Source organism: Marmota marmota, unplaced genomic scaffold (assembly GCF_001458135.2).
Source record: "Marmota marmota marmota unplaced genomic scaffold, marMar, whole genome shotgun sequence".
In the NCBI taxonomy this organism is placed as follows: Eukaryota; Metazoa; Chordata; class Mammalia; order Rodentia; family Sciuridae; genus Marmota; species Marmota marmota.
In genome coordinates this window covers 3652278-3675755 of record NW_025999961.1, presented here as the reverse complement: position 1 = coordinate 3675755, position 23478 = coordinate 3652278, and the positions used below count along the sequence as shown (strand labels likewise).

The following is a 23478-nucleotide window of genomic DNA, read 5'->3' as shown; positions in this document are numbered from 1 at the left end:
CCCACCGCCTCTTTCTCATTTTATTAGATCATCCCAATAACTACAATGATGAGACAAGTTAACTCATTCAGCTTTCAAATTATAAAGTGCAGAATCGTTGTTTAAATCAAAACTCGCCTCAAATAATCAATTGATTAGATTTGTAAGTTTATACGTTTATATTGTGATCCTTTTAACTAAGGATCACTTAGGTCTGTAGATCACTTGAGTCTAGATATGAAATCTAACACCTTATTCCAAAGCAGACACAGTGAGTCTGGGTCTGCAAGGAATACCAGAGAGATGCATGCAGGGATTCTGTGTTTGGGATTGGGGTCTCTGATGAACTTCATGATTATGGCCTGCATGGTGGCTAGCAAGTTACTGTGCAAAGGTACAGAATGCCTGGCTGCTGAGAAACTTCCATGTAAAAGACAGGGATGCCTGGCCTCTGTAGCAATGTTTTTCACCAAGAAGCTCTGTGTTAAGAGTTTTACCAGTTTCCACCTTGATCTTAGGCACATAACTCCTGGGAATAAGGAACTTGATTCCTAGTTAACTAAAATGCTTCACCAAGCTCTAGTGCTCCTGATCTGCCTGCTTAACAGTAACTTTAGATAATTAATGGACTTTCTTGAGAGCTGCACAAAGCACCTGACATTGCATATTGTAATTGGGAAATGTAAGTTCAGAATAAGCAACTTTACTGATACTGTAAACAATAATGTAGTTATGGTACTAATGACCTAATGTAACCTATGGATATAAATAAAGGTGGCCGCTTGGACAAGGGGCCACTTCTTTTTCTATCTCTGCATCTTGTCTCTGTCTCCTTCTTATTATTCCTTACAGATGCAGTTACTTGAAATGTTCTCTGTTTCCTCTGTCTCTGCTTTCAGCAGCTCTACTTTTACTCAGACTTCCTGTTCCTAGCATTAAACTTCTTTTATGCTGTGATTATACTTCCCCATCTGTGGTTAAGTAAGTATAGAGCTGTGGACTATCTTCTCTTCTCTTCTCTTCTCTTCTCTTCTCTTCTCTTCTCTCTCTCTCTCTCTCTCTCTCTCTCTCTCTCTCTCTCTCATTCATTTTTACACACAGCCTCACACTTCAGCTCTCTCCTCTCCTGTCTCTCAGAATGACAATTCTAAGTACAGCTCTTGGTACGGTTTTCTTTTTACTTCAAGCCATTTCCGGAGAAAGTGGCTGTGCACAGAATGGTGAGTCATTTCTTACTTTTTTTTTTTTTTAAGGATTTTGGATTATCTCTAGCATAAGCTTCAGGTTACTCAGTTCCCTGACAAACCTGAACTGAGCACTGGGTTGGTATGGAGCTCAAGAACTTAACATGTCATCGGTCATTTTGTATGTTCTAACCACCAGCTTGGGAACGATACTGTGGGTGGCATATAAGGCTTCAGAATTGTCAAGAAGGAATGCCTTGAATCTCAAAATGCAGACCTCAAAATTGCAGGTCAAATCACATTGACTAGTACGATGCCTCTGTTCTTGGAACACTGCTGTAGATGATACAAGAGGCTTGTTAAAATATCTCTCAGATGATTTTAGTTTGTCAGGATATTGAGCTGAATTTATTTCATTTGATTTTGTAAGAGTTTCCCAAAGCATAAACTTTCCTGAAATATAATATGCAGAGACAATAGCTTTGTCTGCATTGACCAGTGCTATATCAACAACACTTCAGTGTCTAGAACATAGTAGTCAACCAAAAACATGGGAACATTTCCTCAAAATACTTTGGCTTGACAGATTCATTTAGATTCTTAGTGAGTAACATACAGATCTGAGTGTGTTGGCTCATTGAAATACACATAATTGCCTCCATGTTCAATAATTTAATCATATGGAATAATTTTCTTTGGAATGCCAAAAGTGCTCAACACCTACAAACAGATTCTGGCTTCTTAATAAATACATTGTAATGACAACCAAACTATAGATGAAATTGTCTAGCAATCACAGGGAACACCCAGGAACTTGGGCCACCAAATTTTTTTCCCAATTAAATTCTTTCACTTTAAGACTTAAAAAGTATGTTCTGTAAGGAAAAGTATTTTCCTTAAAGACAGTATCAACACATCAACCTAATGACTCAGATGTTTCTGGTCATGTTTCCTTAGTCATGCTTCCTTGGTTTAGCTATTTTGAGTCAATTTACTTAGTAATTGCCAAGGATGGAAAACCCTTGCATTTTCTCATTAAGGGAAGAGTCACAGGGGTGACATTTTCACAGCGTGACCAGTTATGAGGGATGATCATTATCAGTTTGATCAGCCCATGACCTTTTCCTATGAAGAATATTCCCTTGGGTTTGCACAGGGACAGAGGAACACTTTATTGTCCATGGATACAAAATACCCCACTATCCCTTCGTGACGGCCATCTGTTTTCACAAAGAAATAAGAACTCTAACTTATAAAGCTGAATTTTCACTTCAACTTTTTAAATTTCAGGTTTTTTGAGATATGTAACCATCCAGCAACATGATCATATGAAAATATGTGCCAGTTTGAAATATAAAGAATTCACATAATAAGGAGCTGTTCCTTATTGAAGGTCAGCTTGATCCTTTGATAACCACAAGGATGATCATGATAGAAAAGAATATTTTTAAAGGTCCAAACTATTTAAACCACTAATCAGCTAATTCCATTCAGTAGGAAGAGGTCTCTAAGTCTCACTACCTTGCCTATAATACATATTCAATTACCTTTCTATGCTTAGAAAATGTCAATGTATATCCTTAGGTACTTATTTAAATATTAATGATATAAATATTTAAAAGAATGTTAGATAACTCTGTACTCACAAGTTCTGTGGAATTTCAAAACCATAGTGATAAAACTGCTAACTTTTTTAAAAGAATTCCAACTTTTTCATGTATATTTTCAGAATCAGAATTCCAATTTTACCTTTTCATTACTTCTTTCTTCAAAAATATGACACTGGTCACAATTAACCCTTGATGAGTGATTACAGAGTTCTAAGTGTGGATAGATCCATTCAGTGACTCCTACAACATAAGCCCACATATCAGAAGAGTGAGGCTCAGGGAGGTTGTGTGACCTGACAGAGACCACAGCTACACAGACTAGACAGGGTTAAAATCACATCTGTGCATCAATGACACCAAAAGTTTTAGCTTTTATGTACATTGCTTTTACCTAAGAATTGAAAAATTCCTATCAAGAACATTCTCTCTGCCAAATGCCATGCAATTTTACAAGTCATTGAAGGGATGTTTTGTTGTTATGGTGGTGGTGGTTACAAAGCAATCCCATCCAATTAAAGAGTTCTGTCTTAAAACATAGTCACTTTAAGTGAAGGAAAAACTGTAAACTGTAAGTGCAGTGATTTGTATATTGTGGGTTTACTATACAATAAACCTCCCTTAGCCAGACTGGATGTGTGAGGTCAGTGGAAGTCCTGACTGGTGCCTGTCAGTTACTAGTGTATGCTCTCTCTGGCTTATCTTGTATATTGAAAAATTAGAAACAAACCTGACCCCAGGATGTCTGAATCCAAACAGTGACATATGTTCTGTTGTATAGAAATAGTGGAAGGACCAAAGAGAAAAGATCAAGACAGTGTGAAAACTGCCTATAAAAGTAGGTTAAAACCACCCAGAGCCATTTCATGTAGAAAGGGGCCAGCTCTCAGGGAAGGAGATCGACATCTGTGAAATTAGAAATAATCGTGGTCTGGAGTGCAAGCCCTAAATGGTGAACCACATCACTGCTTAGCACTGTCATCAGGAGGAGGACTATGGCCTGATGAAATGATGTAGGACCCTTGCTGTTGTTAGAATTGTGAACTGGGCAGACTCTGGGGATGGTCAGAAAGGTATGCCTGGGGTGGTGAGCAGTACCCACAGCTCTTGTCTAGCTGGCTGTTGGCGACTGGTCTCTTGGCCTGAACAGACCTGTCACTCACCTGATTGGTCCATTCATAGCCAGATGGTTAATTTTCCCCGCAGAGCTACTGGGTTATTTAAGTAGAGAGGGTACAGTTTGATCAGCCCATGACTTCTCACACTCTACCGAGGCTCGATTTTGGTAGACTCTGTACAGATTTTAAAGCCATAGAGGCATCAAATTTCTAGCACAATTAAAGTAAAATATCTCAGTCATAGACTCACACTTGGTCACTCTGGGAATGGCTCTGATAATTCTGGATTTCCTCAGGTCTTAGCGCAAGTATATTTTGTGGTAGAGTTCTCTAGCCTCACTTTTCTATTAAATATTGTGAAATATGCATACAAAGTATCTATTGAGTCCTAGGGTCCAAGAACTAGCTTAGGATATCAGCTCTCTGACACACTGTGCTTTCCAAAAGGAGCTACATTAAAAAAAAATCCTTTGGTTCCCAAATTTCTTGCAGAATTTTGCAAATATCTCCAAGAAACACTATGAATAAAAAAATTATCTGTAAGGGAAAAAGTAATACTTAGAGCATGTCTCCCACAAAAGTCTGTCATTTTACTAAGGTCATGCCATATATTAAGAGGATGCATCTATTGGCCTCATTAACAGCTGCATAATTGTCCCTCCCCAGGAGATGTGGAAGATGCAGAGCCAGATGCAGAGCCAGATGACAGCTCACTCTTATTGTCATTCTCATGCTGTATAGTCAGTTGGAAGTGAATGGACCCCTGCACTCGCTAACCTGTGCTTTTGACAACCCAGACATCAACAGCACCAATTTGAACTTTGAAATATGGTGAGAAACCTGGTTTCTGTAGTGCTTAGAAAAAAAGCCCTCTCTCTTTCCATGGGTTCTCTTCATTCCTTGAAAAACAAAGAATGTCTCACCATTTGTCATCAAATATTAAAGTCTAAGGAATTTCCAAAAGCCTTCTCAAATGCCTTCCTTTCCTGATAGAATGAAGCAAAGCAATGCTTACTGTTCATGTGTCAGGTTCCAAGAAAACAGGAAATGATGCTGTGGATCTTGCAGATTCCTTATTCCTCCAAACTCCACACCAGAACTTAAATCCTGCTTCCTCTAGAATATTGCTTTCAAAAAAAATCTCTTTGCCCAATGTGAAGCAGTCTACTATCTTCAAGTTGCTTTCTGCAGTGAAATTGACTGCTTCCTAATCCCAATACCAGTGCTTACTAACTTTTTGACCTGGAACAAGTTATATAACTTATGTAAGCCTCAGTTTCCTCACCAAAAAAATTAAGGTAACCAATCTCATAGGAAGTTGGGGGTGATTAAACAGTCTAAAACACATAAAGCCTTCAGAGTGATCACCCAGTATGAGTGATGGATTAGAAATTAAATCATAATTCTGTGAATGTACGCTTAAAACTTTCATTCTCTTGACACAGTTTGACTTTAGATGGTTTACTCTGTAAATTTTGCCAAAATCCACAGGAATAACTTTGGCTTTTGGGTTCAAAAGACTTCAGTTTGAAAGTAGGAAAGGAGCCCAGGGAACTTAATGTTCTCCTTCCACCAAAAATCATCTAAGATTGAGTGTTACTATCTCTAGTGACTTGAAAAAACAACAACAACAACAAAAAAAAAACACTCTAATGTGAAACTCTGACTTGTGGCTAACTCCAAATTCATATCACATCACCTAATTTTTGGATCCCTACTGAGGAAAGTAATTCAAGATTCACTCACCTGACCAAATTACATTATTATATTGTGTACATATATGAATATGTAATGACAAATCCCACTATTATGTATTATTATGATGCATCAATTAAAAAATACTTTTGTTTAAAAAAATCTCCCCCAATATAAAAAGTAAAGACTTGAGACCAACTCTTACCATGTATACAGTCAGGATAAACTCTGAAATTCATCTTACTTTAATTTATGAGTACCTTCTGAATCTATTTAAGCAGTCATTGGATGAATGCGGTCACAGATTTGGAAAAACGTGGAGTATTTTCAGTCTGCCCTTATTAGTTCACTTCTATAACACTCTCCAGAGAGAATAAGAACCTACAAATTCCAAAATCTGTGCCACAACTAGACTATGCTAAAATAGCCAAACTGTTTATTCAAATGATATGCTCATTTTTACGGGCAAAAACTCTACCACAGAGGTTTAACTTTCAATGCTCCAACCAGTTACTTGGTGGGCTGCTGTGAACACCTTGATTTCTCTTAACCACTCCAGGCTGACCATCCTATCCACTTTCACTCAGTGTCTGAACACTTCCTTGCCCACTTAAGCAAACCTGACCACTGCCCTCAATAAGTCTCTTGATTTTGCCTGTCCACAGCCTGCATTTGGCTTTTCCAGTTGAACGCAGGTATTGAAGTTGGAAAGGGATTATCTTAAGACATGAATGGGAAACAGTAAATAATACAAACTCCTAAGTAAATAAAGTAGTGCTAAGAGAGTAGCCAATTTTCTAACAGGTATCACACCTGAAGCTATAGATTTGTGCACCTCTAAAGCTAAGTGAAGACATTGAGAATCAGGTAAACAGAGTGGTGGTGTATTGCAGGTCAAGCTAAGTTTATGTTCCACAATTAAACTATTTTTGCAGCATTTTTTTCAGTTAATATGATTTATTAAAAAAATTGGTATTTACTGACAATGGTACATGCTGATGTTCTTATACCTGTGGAATTGTTGGTAGATGCCAGGTGCCATCTTTCAGAAGGCAATGGGTCTACCACCTGCCCTGGGTGTGGCCACTACTTTCCTAGACTGAGAAACTGATTGACTTACTGTTCAGTGATCTGATCTCAGGCATGGGCTTGGATTAACCAAGCTCACAGTGCCTCAGTACCAGCATGAAAATTGACTAGTTCACATTGACAGATGCAACTCTCATAAAGATCTAAAGATTCATACAGGACTCAGAACCTATAGGAGTTGGTATTGAGGTAAAGGTTAAAGGACTAAGAGGCCCAGTAAGTGGTATATCAATATATATCTACTTTTACTGGCATGAAGAAGCAGGTAGATCCTGAAAAGGTTTTCAGTCACCAAAACTCTAGCCTGATCTCTGATGACTGAATGGAAAAGCAGAGGCTCTACATAGCAGTGCCTAGGACAGAATCCCAACACCAACACTGAACTAGCTGTGTGACAGGAGTCACTTAGGCTGTCTCATCATGAATATTTTCTTGCATGGGGATAAGGACTGAGTGTCTGCTACATGGCAGGTGTCTGTAAGTGGTGCTTAATCTTAGAGTGTGGTTCTATTTTCATAAAGATATGATCAAAGGGTTGTTCACATAGAAATAGATATAGAATTTGTTGATTTTAGGACTAGCTGTATTTGGTTTATGTCTCCATGCAATTCTTTTTTTTTTTTAAATGGGGGATTTAATCTCAGTCCTGAAGTAGGAGTCCTTCTCTCATTGACTTTATCAGATAAGACTCCATAATCATTTTTTTTGGACGCCTACACTTTCCTGTGTGCATAATTTTCACAGTCAGCTCTCCCAAAGTGATCTTACTTCCTTTATTTCCAAATTCTTGGAGCAACACAATCACTGCCACATACCACCTACAAATACTACCTCAAATATGTCACTGTTTGTTCTCATCAATTACTGTCACAGTGGCAGGCTGCACCCTGATCATCTAAGTTTAACTATCGATATCTGCCAAGGCTTGTGAATTTAGCCCTCTGTAAAATAAGCTATACTAACCCTTAAAATTGCTTAATGACTTAGAGATAGATTTTTTCTTTCAGGGCCACGTGAAGAATGAAAGCAACAGGTTTTGTTTGGGTTTTAATTTGCTTTTTTCAATATTTTGCATGTAAATATCTCTTTGCCTCAGCAGGAGATATGCATCACCTATACTGAACTATATGCAAGATTTGTAGGATTATGTAAGAGTTGTAGGATTATGGATTTGGGTGAAAAAAATCAGATCACATAATCTCCAGCAGTCTCTCCTTACTTTCAGAATAAGAAAATTTGTGCTAGTGGATTAGGGTTGATGTTCCCTCAGAAGGCCCTAGAGGATCAATTTCACCAGTCTATAGGGCTACTTTGGTATCTGTTATATTCTTTCTTCCCCCAACCCTACCCCCAAATACCCTAGAATAGTTCTGTTCAACCGAAATATAATGCACTGTGCAAATCTGTGAGCCACGTCAGTAATTTAACATTTTTGTAACCACATTTATAAAAAAGGAAAAGGAAATAGGTAAAATATTAATTTTAACAATATGTTTTATTGAGCTCAGTATATTCGAAATGCTGTGGTTTCAACATTTAATCAATATGAACAAAATAGAGATATTCTAATTCTCCTTTAAACTCAATATTCAAAATCTGGTATATAGTTTATACTCAGATCTCATTGTAATTTGAACTAACCATACTTCAAATGTTGAAGAGTCCCTGTGGGGCAGTGGTTATTATGCTGAACTAGAACATAGCTCTATCATTCCTAACTCAAGCAACACATCAAGTAAATTGTTTTAATAATCAAGTAAATTGTTTTAAGGCTGGACATGGTGGTGTATGCCTGTAATCTGAGAGACACAGGAGACTGAAGCAGGAGGATCACAAGTTCAAGACCAGCTTCAGTAACTTAGTGAGACTAGGCAACTTAGCAAGACCCTTTCTTAAATTAGAAAATGAAAGGGCTGGAGATGTAACTCAATGGTATAGCTCCCCAGCTCAATCCCCAGTACCACCCCCCCCCAAAAAAAAATTTGCCAAGTAAATTGTTTCTATTGAGTTAGACTGGATTGCATTAAGGAGGACTACTCACAGAGAAACTATTTCCTTCAATCACCTGAATTGAAGGTCAACATCACTAAACACACTGCCTCTTCTAATCTGCTGGATTTATTTAACCTCTCAGCAGGACTTTCCTTCCACATGGGGCAACTTCCAGCTACAGGAGTTCAGACCCACTAAAAGTTTGCTCAGCCTCACAAGACAGTCATATGGTTGTCCTTTGTTGCCCATTGCCCACGGATCTTATTCTCTGAAAAGTTGCAATGAGCTAAGAATACCATTTTGGATTCTTCCTAAATTCTGAAAATACCAGAAACCTGCTGTAGATTTAGGATCTTGAGGTGTATAAGTTGGTTTTTGTTACATATATCTATTGTGAAATAATCACCACTGTTAAGCTAATTAATATATCTATAATGTCTCATTGTTACCGTTCTTTTCTTTTATATGTACATTTTGGGTAAAAGCTTTTGTCAAATAGATGAATTGCCACTATTTTCTGCTAGTTAGAATCATTTCATTTTTTTTCTTTTTCTTTTTCTTTCTTTATTTTTTTTATTTTTTTAAATTTATTTTTTAAATTTTGAGACAGGATCTCACTCTGTTGCCAAGGCTGACCTAGAGCATGCACTACATCTGTCAGCCTCCCTATGAGTACAGGGGTTTGCCACCCCACCCTACATCTTTTCATTTTCTTACTGGTGTATTTTAATAAGCAAGACCTTTTTATTTTAATGAAGTCCAATATCTCTTTTATGTTTAATGCTTTTTGTGTCCTCACAACTCCCAAAATTGGAAATATATTTTGTTTTCTTTTTTTTTTTCTAAATGTTTCATAATTTTAGCCTTTACATGTAGGTGTATCATTCATGTAATTGTGAAGAACTGAGTTTTCTATTGTCCACACATTTACTTAGTTTTTTCAGGGAAATTTGCCAAAAAGACTTTCCCTTCTCTCATTGAATTTATTGGGTCTCTGTATTCAAAATCATTTAACCTCATACTTGAGCATGTGGGTCTATTTTAAACTCCCCTTTCTATTCATCAGTTTATCTGTCCTTATGTCGATAGTACATTGTTCTGATAATCACAGTTTGTTTTAGTAAGTTTGAATCAAGTGCTCTGAGTCATCCATATTTGTTTTATTTTGTTTCAGTTTTACTTTGGCTATTCTAGTTTCTGGTGTTTCCACATAAGATTCAGAATCAACTTATTAATATTTTAAGTTTCTTCTAAGATTTTTATTAGTATTATATGGTCCAATTTAGGGATCATTCCATTTTATTGATTTTGAATTTGCCAACCCATCAGCATCTCTCCATTTATTAGTTTTCCTGTAATAGCTCTCAGCAATGTTTTGTAATTTCCTATGCAAAAGCCATGAACAACTTTTATAAATTTTTAAGTGTTTTATGTTTTCATTGTTATTATAAATGGAACTGTCATTTTTAAACTCCTTTTCTAATTGTTTGATATTAACTTATAGAAATAGAATTAACTTTTGTCTAATGGCCTTGATGAATTTATTAGTTCCTACAGTTGTATTGGATGTTCTTTATAGATTTATGGGAATAAATATGCCCTGTGCAAATAAAAGAAGTACGTTTTTCCCTTTCTAATCAGAATACATTTTGTTTGATTCTCTTGTCTTAGGAACTGGCTAGAACTTCTGATATACTATAAATTGAAATGTAGACACCTGCAATCCCAGCAGCTCAGGAGGTGGAGGCAGGAGGATCCTGAGTTCAAAGTCAGCCTCAGCAATTTAGTGAGGTGCTAAATTGAGACAGTGAGACCCTATCTCTAATAAACTACAAAATAGAGCTAGGTATGTGGCTCAGTGGTCAAGTGCCCCTGAGTTCAATTCCTGGTACCCCCCCAAAAAATTTTTTTTTAAAAATAAAGAAATGTAGAAAAGGGATCTCTATTGCTTAACCTGATCTTAGGAGAATATGTAATGTTCACAATTTCACTATTATATATGCGATGAACTATATATATATTTTTTAAATGCCCTTTACTATTGAGTAAGTAACCTTCAATTCCTTGGTAGCTGAGAGTTTTTGTCATGAATGGATGTTTGATTTTTTTCAAGTACATTTTCTTCATCAGCTGAAGATGAACAGATTATTTATGTCTTTTACTCTATTGAAATGGTGTTGTATTGATTAATCTGTGAATATTGAACATATTTTGGTTTCCTGGGACTCACCCCTACTTGATTATAATTTGTTAACATCAATATGTTAATATTTTCTTGAGGAATTTTGCATACATTTTTAATTTTAATAATTTAAAATAATTTTTGCATACATTTGTCTACAGATTTCCTTTTGTATAATATTTTTGACAGGTTTTGATTCCATGTTTAAGCTACCTTCAAAAAGTAAGTTGATTTTTAAAAATTGCCTTAGACAACTTTGCTATTGTCTACTGTAAATTGTTTCCAAATTTGCCTACTTTTAACACACAGAATGAACACCTCTATTTTCTGGAAGAATTTTTGTAACATTGGCACTATTTCTTTCTTATACACCTGATAGAATTCACCAGCTTATAATCAACAAGCTCAGAGTTTACTTCCTAGGGAAGTTTGTTGATAAAAAGTATAATTTATTTTAAAGAAATAGAACTATTCAGATCAATTTGTATGTAGGTCAGTTTTACTAACTTGTATTTATAAGAATTTTTATTATGTCGAAGTTTTACATGTATTGGCATAAATTATATATGTATGCATATATTTATATTTTTAGTTGTAGATGGACATAATACCTTTATTTTTATTTATTTATGTGTGGTGCTGAGGATCATCCCCTGTGTCTCACCTGTACTAGGCAAGCACTCACCACTGTGCTGCAAACCCAGTCCCGATAGGCATAAATTTTTAAAATTTTCTTATTATGCTTCATGAACTATAGTAATATCGCCTGTTATTTCCAGATATTGGTCATTTATATCTTTGTTTTTTTTTTTTCTTGATCTGTTTTGTTTAGGGTTCATCATCCAAAATTACCTACAAAAATCCCATCAGTTACCCATTAAGTGTATGTTCTTTTATGTACAAAACTCTTAGACTATTGTAGCATTTCCTTTAACTTCCCCTTTGTTCATTCTCTTGGTTAATGATTCTCAGCCCTTACATCTAGCTAGTATTTCTGGAGGACATCACAAAAGCATCTTCATATTTGCCTAAACAAAGTGTTTATTTTTCAATAATCTATTATAAAAATATAGGAATTTGGGGGCATGATTGGACTATTTCAGGTACATCTGCATCTAATGTCTAAGTAAAGCATTGAGAATAAGGGCTGCAGGAAATCCACTTCAATTTAGTTTATTCTTTTTCTCTCTTGAGTGTGCACTCACCCACCCACATCTCTATGAAGAGGGAAGCTGAAACATACCTATAATATTATTCTCTTTGATACGCAATTCCTAGCTAAATTAACACAGATTGCCTTTTTGTTTCCACAGTGGTTCTCTTCTGGGGGTAAATTGCCTAATTTGAATAAACTACAAGACATATACTTTATCAAGAAAAAGCAGTTTTTACTTATCGGAAACAGCAGTATATGTGTGAAGCTTGGAGGGAAGAATTTAACTTGCCAAGAAGTGAATATAGCCAAAATAGGTAAGCAGCTATATAAGGGAATATGGTTGTCCTTTGTGGGATACCTGTAGACACTGGTTTGATCTTCCTGTGTGTTTAAAGTAGGGCAATTGTGGAGACAATTCATAATAGACAATAGCAAATTCTTTAAGGCAATTTTTTAAATAAATGTAAACTTGACACTTATATGATTTTTTTCTATTTGAGAATTCTGTAGATCTTCAAGATGAGCTATGAAAGGGTGTTCAGTTTCTGAGGGAAGAGTAATTCAGTATGTAGTGTCCAACTGTGGCTAAGGCTCCTGTTTTCCACCCATATATGCCCTTTCCTTTTTCTCCTTGTCTTCTCCTTCTTGATGTGTTTTGCTCAATTATCCATCTATTTGAAAAAGTAAATATGCCTTCCATAATAGCCACAGTTCTCCAATGGAAAGAGAACCAATAAGTAGGTAGGTAGGTAGATAGATAGACAGACAGACGGACAGACCGGCAAGTGTTTGGATGACAGGAGACAGGTTTCTTTTAAGAAGTTGGATTACATGTGCCTGGGGATGTGGCTCTCTGGTAGAGTACTTGCCTAGCATGCATGAGTCCTGGGGTTCAATCCCTGGAACCACAAAAAAAGGAAGAAGTTGGCTAATGTGATTGTGGAGGCTGGTAAGTTTAAAATCTGCAGGCTAAACCAGAAGGCTGGGAAATCACATAAAGGGCAGATGTTATAGTCGTGAGTCCAAATTCTGCAGGGCACAAATCTCAAGCAGATTTTCTTCTATATTGTATTATTGAAACAGACTTACTTCTTTTTCAAGAAACCTCATTGTTTGTTCTTATGGCCTTCTACTGATTGACTGATCCCTATCACATTGTGGAAGGTAATCGAATCAGATCTTTTAAAAGACAATTTTACTTGGTATTTGATCAAACAATTGAGCAACATTGCCCAGCCAAAATGATGTAAGAAGTATCACAACTTCATAAGAGGCTTAATGAGGAGGGAAGCATGGAAAATCTGATTTGACACAGAATAGATATATTACATTTTGCTAAAAATGAATGATTTTAGTAAAGTTGCAATTTGAATTGGTGCAGTGGAAAATTAACTGTATTATTTCGACCTCTGGGGACTTATAAGTGAAACTCTTTCTATGTATGAATATATAAAAACATATATATTGATAAAATACATATATATGTGGTTAAATGTTCAAAATTATTGAACACATACACTCTTTTGCTAAACTTAAATGCTATAGGTCTTTATTTCCCTCTCCTCAGACACCTTTCACCAGCAAAAGGCAAATCAATGGTAAGAAAGCAGTGCTCATTACAGATAAGAAAGAGTGACAAGCCTAGCTCAGATTTGTTTCAGTCAGGTGGAAAAATAAAGATTAAAAGCAGAAGTTCCATGTGTGAGCAATTATCTTGGGGGTGGGAGTAAATATAGTGAAAAGGAAACATTAGTAGATGGTTGTGCCGTTGTCCAGACAGTAACATTGGCCACATCAGTGAGAGCACTCTCTAAGGTGAGGATACCAAGAGGACATCTCTGAGTTAGGCATAAGCCAGCTGGGTTTTGGTCATTTGGAGACCAGACTCAAATGGATGGATATTCACTTGGTGCAGTGCACAATGGCGCCATATTTAAAGGCTCACCATTTACATCCCAAATGTGAATTGCCATCTTTGAAAGACAGAAAAGACAGAGATTCTTGGTCTTCTGACACAGGGCTCAACACCAGGGGAGAGCTCATTCTTATACAAAGCCATGTCAGCACCCAAGTCCCTGCATGCACATAAAGGCTCACAGCACACCCACATTCAGATCCAAATCTCATGTGCTCAATGCCAAAGAGTGCCACATTCAGCACAGCCCCAACAGCAGACTGTACACCTGACAATTCTCATCTGAGGAGGAATGGGAAGTATGGTGGGTACACAGCTGATAACACAGGATCCTGAGAAAGGGGTGATGTGTCTTTCTTGGGGCTTTGGAAAGTGCTCCTGGGCAAGCAGGAGGGAAAAATGGTGAAGACTTACATCTTCTCCTAGCTCCTACTGTGACATTTCAGTTTAACTGAATTTAAAATGAATGCTCCTAATTATGCCCCAGAGCCAAAGCACCTCTGTAACCACCAGCTGCCTCTCCTACATCCTTCCCTTTAGGTGTCCCACACTGAATAAGTGACAGCATTCTGCCTCCCACTGTGCTTGGCAGCATAGATTGACATGTTCAGGTTGTATAAGAATAACTTAATTTTGTAGATATTGCTTCGGGAATGAACACCTTTTCCTCCTTTGGCCATAGATCCATTTTGGCTAAAGGCAAAGCTGTCTGGAGAGCCCTGGACAAGGCAGAGTGAGATCACACAATGAGAAACCAAACCTGAAGGAAGAGTGAACCTAGGAAGCAGACAGAACTGGACTTACATCTTATTCAACCACTCAACAGGGGGCAGAACTTAATTAGTCTCCCTGATGTTCAGTCTCCCCATAAGTACAGTGGTGCTAAGCAGCTAATATTTGAAGACAGCATAGGCAAGTCCCTCAGCACTTAGTAGCTATGCAATCAATTTTCCTCTGTTCTTCCCTGACCGGCTCCATTATTGTTCAGAGTCCTTGGGGGACAGTGACCAGCAGGGCCTTAGTCTCAGAAGCATTTGCTGAGAATGTGAATGAAGGCAGGTGTAAGGGGGTCACAGGGATCCTCTGTGGGGCTGTTTCTCTGCACACACTTTCTTTCCTCCTGAACCTCTCTAGGTCATCTTTGCTTTACACAGCGTAGATGAGGGTTAAATATAAAGTACCCCTTCTACAAAGTCCCCAGGGTAAAGAAGAAGCCATTTGTTTTTCAGTCCCTCTAAGGCAATGTTACCCCAGTACCACAAGTTAATAGAATATCTGGGCAAACTCCACCACAAGTGTTTACTTGATTGGCCCAGGAGCCTGGCTTATCAAGACTGGCTCAGAGAGCTCCACAGTGGTCCACACACCCTCTCATTAACAAGAGGATCAGGTCATTCATGCAGGAGTAGTGGCCCCATCCTCAGAAAGCTGAATTCCCTGACTCTAATAAAGGAGAAACCAAGACACAGCAGTCTCACATCAAAGATGAGGAGGAGGTCCAAGCATCAGGAAAGCTGATGCTTTCCTGGGAAACCAGTACCTTTCTCTGGACCTGTTCTGCCTGAAATCATCCCTAGCGGCCTCCAGCAGCTAAACTTACATAGCACATTTGATCTTAAGAACAACTGTGTGAGGCAGGCAGGCCAAAGGAAGAGGCCCAAGAGGAGCTCAGAGTTAATGCAGCTGAGGTTGACAAAGAAGAGCTTCTGAGGCCACTCTGAAGTTACAAGCAAGGCCCAGCACGCAGCTACTTCACTCTGTGTAGCCAAGATGAGGTGCAAGGTCCCAGCCATCTCCTAGTCTTACTGGAAGAATGAAAAATCAAAGTGTAAAGACTTCTTGCTTGAGGATATTTAGTAATACCTTCTCTGATATTCCAAAGGTAAAGAGAATAGGTTTTGCAAATATAAAATTTACACTGGATGCTGTAACAAATAAGTCCCTACACATGATATCTGACACCCTAAGTCCATTGCATACTCACATCAGAAGCAAAATCACATCCCATTTTGTGAATGGTGCTCCTCTAAGCAATATTCAGGGGTACCTCCATCCTGTAGCTACACCATCTTGAACATATAGGTCCAAATGACTGAAGGGGGATGCCACACAGGAATCACACCGGGGAGGGAGAGGATGTTTCTGGGCCAGGACTGGAGCTGGTATGGCCACTTCCACACATTACTCAGTTCATACCCTGCCACAAGGGTAGCTGGGAAATATAGTCTGGATTTGAACCCAGGAAAAATAAGAAATAGCTTTGACTGGTTAACTAGTTTCCTACCTGCAAATGGTCAGAATGATATTCAGTATAGATGGATTTTTGAAATGGTCATTATTGGGCTGGTTGTCATGGTGCACAATTCCAGCAACTGGGGAGGCCAAGGCAGAAGGATTATAAGTTCAAGGCCAGTCTCAGGAACTGAATGAGGTCTTAAGCAACTTATTAAGACTCTGTCTCAAAATAAATAAGTAAATAAATAAAATATAAATATAAATATAAAAAGGGCTGGGGATGTGCCTCAATGATTTAATTCCCCTGGAATCCATTCCTGGTTCATACACACACACACACACACACACACACACACACACAGAGTCTCTCTGTCTCTCTGTCTCTCTCTCTCTCTCTCTCTCTCTCTCTCTCTCTCTCTCTCTCTGTCTCACACACACACACTCACACCCATATATATGATTTTTATTTCTTTGATGACTCTATAGACATACTTCATTTCTTTTGTCCCTTCCCAGTTAAACCAGAAGCTCCTTTTGACATAAAAGTCATCTATCGTGAGGAAGCCAATGACTTTGTGGTGACTTTTCATACGTCACACTTGAAGAAGAAGTATGTAAAACAATACATAGCCTACTGCCAGGAAAAAGATAAAAAGGATTGGATGATATGTAGATCAATCATGTTTGTACAATAAAAACTTCTAAATGTTATATATGTTATTGTTGCAGAAGTACATTTGCTCCAGGAAGTCTTAATAATTTTGTTTTCAGAATATACCCTTTACTGAAAGAAGCTCCCAATATTGTGCCAGCTTTGGGCCCCATATGCATGCACCTTTCCTAGCCTGTCCTTCTCTTGTTCTGATTTTCCCCCTTACTCTATTTTTTGTCTTTATAATGTTTCTAACTCAGTTAGGTAGCCACATAAATGGAGACCAGACGGATCTTCACAATGCAAAGCCCTCAAAAAGTGCCATGCCTAGTACCACACTCTTAAGCAAAACACTCTTTGAATAGTTAGCAAGAAGATGTGACCACCATTTGATTTGAGAATTTTGGGGAGCATGATGAGGTAAGGAGAAGAAGGCCAGATTCATCTCTGTTTTCTTTTTATTTTCAAGTCTGAGGTCTTAGTCATTGAACTTAATATTTATTCTTTATTATCTGGATGGTTATTTAGTCTCTTTCTTCATGGTTTTCTGAGGTTGGACTATCTGGCTGTAGTTGAAAGGAAGTGGAAGAAGTGTAGAAGATTCCAGGTATCAGGTTCATCTTAAAGCACTACCTAAGGATGCCTTCTCTTTCTGGGGACTGAAAGAATGCCTACTTACTGCCACTGCCCTCCTTGCTCAGGCCAGGATCACCCTTGTTTGTTTGCAGTATGCAAATGACATTGCACAAACCTACTCCCTGCCCCAAACACTGGCTCCCTTCTTTTATTCACCCCATACACACATGGAGAGAGACTGAATGACATTAATCCTACTGTTTTCCATTATTCATCTAAAAATCATACAAATGGAAAACAAATATTGTGGAGAAAGGAAGAATTTTGGATAAATGCCTCCAAGACAATCAGCTTCCTGTCTGGGGGAAAAAAAAATAAGTCAAAAGTCTACCCTCTGTCATGCACTTATCTATGTAAACACACAATAATAAAAATTGTAAGGCAATTTAAAACTTTGGATTATATTGCCATGTATACAGCTGATGGATCACTAAAATCTATATAAAGAGCTCTTATAAATCATTAAGAAAGAGACAAATATCACCATAGACAAATGAATTAAAAAATTGGCAAATTGCATATATAAGAAATATATAAATTTGGTAAATATAAGAAAATTAATCCAACATATATAAATGTAAATAACAATGCAATATGACTTTCAATCAAATTTTTCCTTTCCTTTATTTTTCCTTCCTTAAGGATAGTACACAGTGTTGGGAATACTATTGCCTCTGTATTGCTATTCAAGATGTAAAATCTTATCTTTCTAGAAGGAAATTATCTTGCTCACTAAACTATACTGTCATCTCCCCTTGGCACATGAAAAGGGAAAGAAAGAAAAAGAAGATACTGAATTGTGAGGAGGAACTGGGAGCCTGGGAAAGACCTACCTCTTCCCAATCTTGGAGACATCACCACCTGTATAAAGACCTATTCTATCACTGTTCTCTTTGGCTGCTCATGCATCACTTATGAGCTCACAATCTCTGTCCCTAATTCTGCTGCTGAGCCCTCTATGTATTTAAGCTCCTTAGTCTGACAAATACGAGAGAACTTCAAGAGGGTGCCTATGTGACTCAAGGAACTGAACTTGAAGTGATTTGAAAGATCTAGGCAACACTTCATTTTCTATCCTAAAAATATATTGGCACATTTTTCTCCTTAGCACGTGAATTTATCCAACACAAAGCTGACTCTCCTGCAGAGAAAACTGCAACCTGATGCAATGTATGAGATTAAAGTCCGATCCATCCTGTATAGTGAATATTATGAAGGTTTCTGGAGTGAATGGAGTCCAAGTTCCCACTTCAGAACTCCATGCAGGTGAGGATGACTGTAAGGAGTCCTTGTCCCCTACAATGCTTTGTGTGTCAAAGTGTGGGCAAGAAAGTGAGATGGAGTTAGTGCAGATAACCACAGGTTAAGACTCCCCCCAGAGGGTGTGTTTCCACTTTCTTTGTCCCTTCTATGAAGAATAAGGGAACAGGGGAAACTGGGTCTTTAGTAGCTCAGAAATGGTACAGCTTGTCTTAATGCTACTGTCTTGGGCGTTTCTGCTAACTCCTGATATTTCTCAACAAAATACCTACTTACCACCTCCCATTTACCATTTTTGACTGGGATTTCAATGCCTGGTCTCTCTAAGACCCCTCTAGGGAAAACTTTCTCTAAGGTAGGTAGGAAGGACAGTTAAGTTGTCTCAGGTCTCCTTTCCCAGAATAACACAGTTGTCCTTGGGGTGTAGGAGGTAATATGGATCAGAAGAGTCAGAGAACATGACTTGGGAATGTGCTCAAAGCACCAATGTAGACCTTTCATTTGGGAGATTGGGGAAGCTATGCTACTAAAACACTCTTAGGCACACTGGAACTCAATTAGTCTAGCTTGATCCTTCCTATACCGCACCCTAAGTGCCATCTCTTGTCTTCCAGGACCCTGATGCTCTAGGAACACCATGGGGACGGCCACATCCCAGCATGCAGGTAATAAGTGAAGCCTGGTATTCTAGCATCCCCCAAGCCTACCTTGGGACTTGCTCCCTCTCCTCTCGCTGTGCAGCAAGATGAGGGCTCCATCTTATAAGTGCTTGTCAACATTCAAGGCTGTTCTCTGTGACCCCTTTTTCCCTCTCCCTCCTCAGTTCAGGAATACACACATGCACTTGCACGGGATGTCTTGCCTCAAACACAGTTGCCCTTGGGGTGTAGGAGGTAATATTGAAAGTTCTAAACTTTCTTTTCTTTAGAGTGTGTGACTTCTGAACTTGAAATCCATGAATTTAAATTGCTTTCTAATATGAACATATTAGAAAGCTGTGGATACCTGGTTGGAGAAGACCAGAGTGTAAAAGTTAATGCGAAGAGGGGAACACATGGTACAATATCTTGTAATGTCACTTGTCATATTTGTTATGCTCTTGATGAAAAATCAGACAGTAAAGAAACTTACATGCACTAAATCCCTGTGTAATGGACACTGAGCCATGTACTTTAATTGCAGAATATCCAGCCAAATTAAATATTCCCCACCCACTCCCCTTTTGCAGACCAAAAAAATGCAGATAAGAGGCACTGGCAATCCCAAAAATCCAAAGAGGTAATGTTCTCTCTGATTTCTGGATGCTAATTCACAATAGATTGAGAGGGTGGAGGGTGGAGGTTCACTGGATTGGGCAGGAAGGAGTGGGGAGCAGCAAGGGGATTGGAAATAGAAAAGACAGTCGAGTGAATTGGGAATAACTCTCCTATATTCATATATGAATACACTACCTATGTAACTCCACATTATGTACAAGCACAAGAATGGGAAGATATACTCCATGTATGTGTGATATGATTCCAGGACCATGCCTCATTCCTTAAAATTCAAAGCATTTAGAACTTCCTTATTTTCCACACAAGATCCTACACAGATTACTATGATAAATAACAAATTTAAGAACTGACCATCCTCCTGGCTCACAGTACTTCCATGCTGATTTCCTCAGTCCCTCAAGTGCAGATCCATGGTGGAGATAAGGACAAGGGAGGGTTTCCTCTGCCAAGGCCTCATTCCTGGATCACTAAATCAGGAACCATAGGGGTGAAGGGGGGTAAAGAGAAGACAAGCAGACACACGTAGAGAAAAGGTGGAGCCAGGTGGGTAGCCAAGCCCTGGTGAAGCTTAACTGACTCCAGAGCTAGATCAGCCCATTAATTATATAGGTTTTTCACCAGAAAGTTGTTTGTGAGAGGGCTGAGGCTGTGCTCAGTGGCAAAGCGCTTGCTGAGCATGCGTGAGGCCCTGGGTTTGATCCCCAGGACCACATACAAATAAACAAATAAATAAAGGTATTGTGTCCACCTACAACTAAAATATATTTTAAAAGAAAGAAAGAAAGAAAAATAATAGCTATTTTTAAAAAAAAAAAAAAAAGAGTTGTTTGTGAGAAAGTTTTAGCAAAGCAGGCCAACTGAAAGATGCAGTGAAAGATAACCTTGAGACATCTTGTTGTCCCCAGAATACCCTATCCCTGGAGTTGGTTCCTGAATCCAAGGTTCTGACTATTAGAGCCAGGAGCCTTCCTCAATAGTAACTCTTGGCTGGTATTGTCATAGCAACTGCAGCATCTTGACAAGTACCCTCAGAAAGTCAGCCCCCGGGGGCAAAAACAGCCACAAGGGAATCAGAGGGCAGGGTTGCAGTCACTGCTCTCCACATTTCTCTTCTTCATTCCCAGCAGCATCTGAATGTCCAAGGTGCCCCTTTCTTCTCTGGGACTTAGAAATTACCTGAAACTTTGTTGGGGGAGGAGTCATATTGAAAGATTGCGTACTTATACTTTTGAGAGTATAAAAAAATAAAACAATCTTTTCCCCTTACATATTACTTAGAGTTTCAGGAGACTCACAGATTACCCAATTTGGGATATTGGTTTTAGAGTTTTGATGATCTTGAAAACATCCTGGGATCAGAGATCTGAGATCAGGAAAAATGGCTATAATATAAATATGAATAATCTTACCTCCTCACTGGCCAAGTGCAAGCTCCATCCTAACCAGATCTAGGTTCACTCATCCCTAAATCCCAAGGTCAAATGTCTCCTCCATCCTTCCACAATTGAAGGCAGCTACTGCTGCCTGTGGTGTCCACAAAACTCATACGTACATCACCCCTGAGAGTACAGTTCTTGCATAGGTTGTTCTCCCAACACACACTCTCCCCTCCTTCCTCTAAGTAATAGAACTCAGCCTTAGTTGGGCACATAGCAACTCCTCTTCGATGGCATTTACCTTCCTACCTTGAAGCTAAAGTGGCCATGGGGTTTCTGTCCATTAGGTCATGAGCCAGAAGTAACTCCCAATCATCTCCATAAAAGAAAAGTTGGCTTCTCCCCAGTTTCTCCCTTGACATACTTCCCACTGACTGGAATAGGATCATGGTGCTCCTAAATCAAATTCAAGACATGAGCAGTTGCCCAGGAAATGAAAGAGACTGGGTTTCTGAATGAAGGCACTGCCTTAGAGCTGTCTTTCTTCCCTGGATCATATACTATGAAAAACCAATACATTTGCATCTTTTTGAAAGCCACTGTTCTGTGTCTCCTTGTTTCAACAGCAGAGCCCAGGTAGTACATGCAACGGCAACAAAAGGCTGCATTGAACCCCAAAGGTTCCTAAGGCTGACAATAAAATAAAATCATAAAGGTTCACATGAGGAAAACAAAAGTCAACGATACTCTACCATTTTCTTGGAACAGTTCTCACAGTGACAATTGTATATAACAACATAACAAAGGTGGATATATTATAACATCAGACAGACCCCTTGCTCTTTCTGTTTTAGAGTCATATGCTGAATCTCTGTGGCAATTTCATGAAGAGTATCACTCAGGGTCGCTTCAAATCTTGACTTTGCATAGTTTGTTCAGGAAAATATAGAACAGTAGAGCTTATTGATGGGACCTTCAGTGGCACATAGGTCTTGGGTTCCAAAAGGACAAGAGGAGGTTTGAAGCTGAAGTGCTGATGTTCCCAGGGGTCCTGGGCTGGGATATGGCTGGTAGAGTGTGGATTTCAGCTGCAGTCTCTCAGAACAGACTGTAAAGACAGGTAAGAGACTCTGAGGAGAGGAATAGGCCTGGGCATAGCAGGTAGTCACTTTGTCCAGACTTCCCCCAAACCACTGGGGGCCTGGGGGCCTGGGGGCCTGGGGGCCTGACACCAGGCATATTCCAGGGCTTGAGTCTGTGCTGGGAGAAGCTCAGAATCACAGAAGCACCCAGAGTCAGCTTTGCCAACAGGCACATCACTCTCCCCAAGGATCAGTGTGTGTTGTTCAAACCTTTATCAAAAGTTGGGCATGTTCTGAAATCAAAGCACTCACTTTCTCATAGCACATCAAAGAGGACAAGGTTGGTGCTCAAACATTCCATTCTTGTTGCATCCGAGATCGAGGCTGAAATCTTGTAAAAGCAAAACAACTGTGACATTTCAAAATCTGCCCAGAAAGAACACAGACTACACCAAGACATAGGACTGAAGAGCTGGGGTGAGGAGGAAAGGGAAATGAAAGAAGAGCCACAACAAGGAACATATTGTGCTCCTGGAGATGAAACATCACAATGCTGGGACTCCCCCTTGAGCCCTAGAGACTGACTCAGCACCTATTGATAAAATGCCAAAGACATTAATGTAGGACCAGAACTGCAGGAGGTTCCCTACAACCATCCTCACCTACTCAGTGCCTGGGGTGCTCTTCTCTTTTTCCTTAGCTCTGGATTGACACCATTCACTGCAGTGAGCAGGCCTCCCAACCTCCAGGAAGATGGAGGCCAAAAATTGTTTTTCATCTTAAGAATACAATTGCTTAATTAAAGAAGGTAAGTTGACTGCAGCAAGGAGTAGTCAAGACAGATTCTGAAGACTGGGTATTCTTGTGTATTTTTCAAATATCAGGTTTTTTCCAGAATATTCCTATTGCAATAGGCTGCTGCTGTGTGTCACTGTTCTGTCCTTCAATACACAAGCACAGGGCGAGTGGCTTTTCAATACTCTTGTTTTGGACCAACTACTAAATGTGTAAGGGCTATGTAATAAACTTCATTTAAAAACTGA

The 23478-nt window shown here is 38.8% G+C and overlaps 1 long non-coding RNA gene and 1 pseudogene across 1 annotated transcript; both read left to right on the top strand.

The window, feature by feature from the left end:
* The first annotated feature begins 1052 nt into the window (after nt 1-1052).
* Nucleotides 1053-13379, top strand: LOC107151123 (annotated as a pseudogene).
* Nucleotides 13380-18101: 4722 nt separating this feature from the next.
* Nucleotides 18102-23478, top strand: LOC125616738. The gene is made up of 3 exons (XR_007347478.1): nt 18102-18706; nt 19315-19365; nt 21980-23478. It is a non-coding gene; the product is annotated as an uncharacterized LOC125616738 (long non-coding RNA).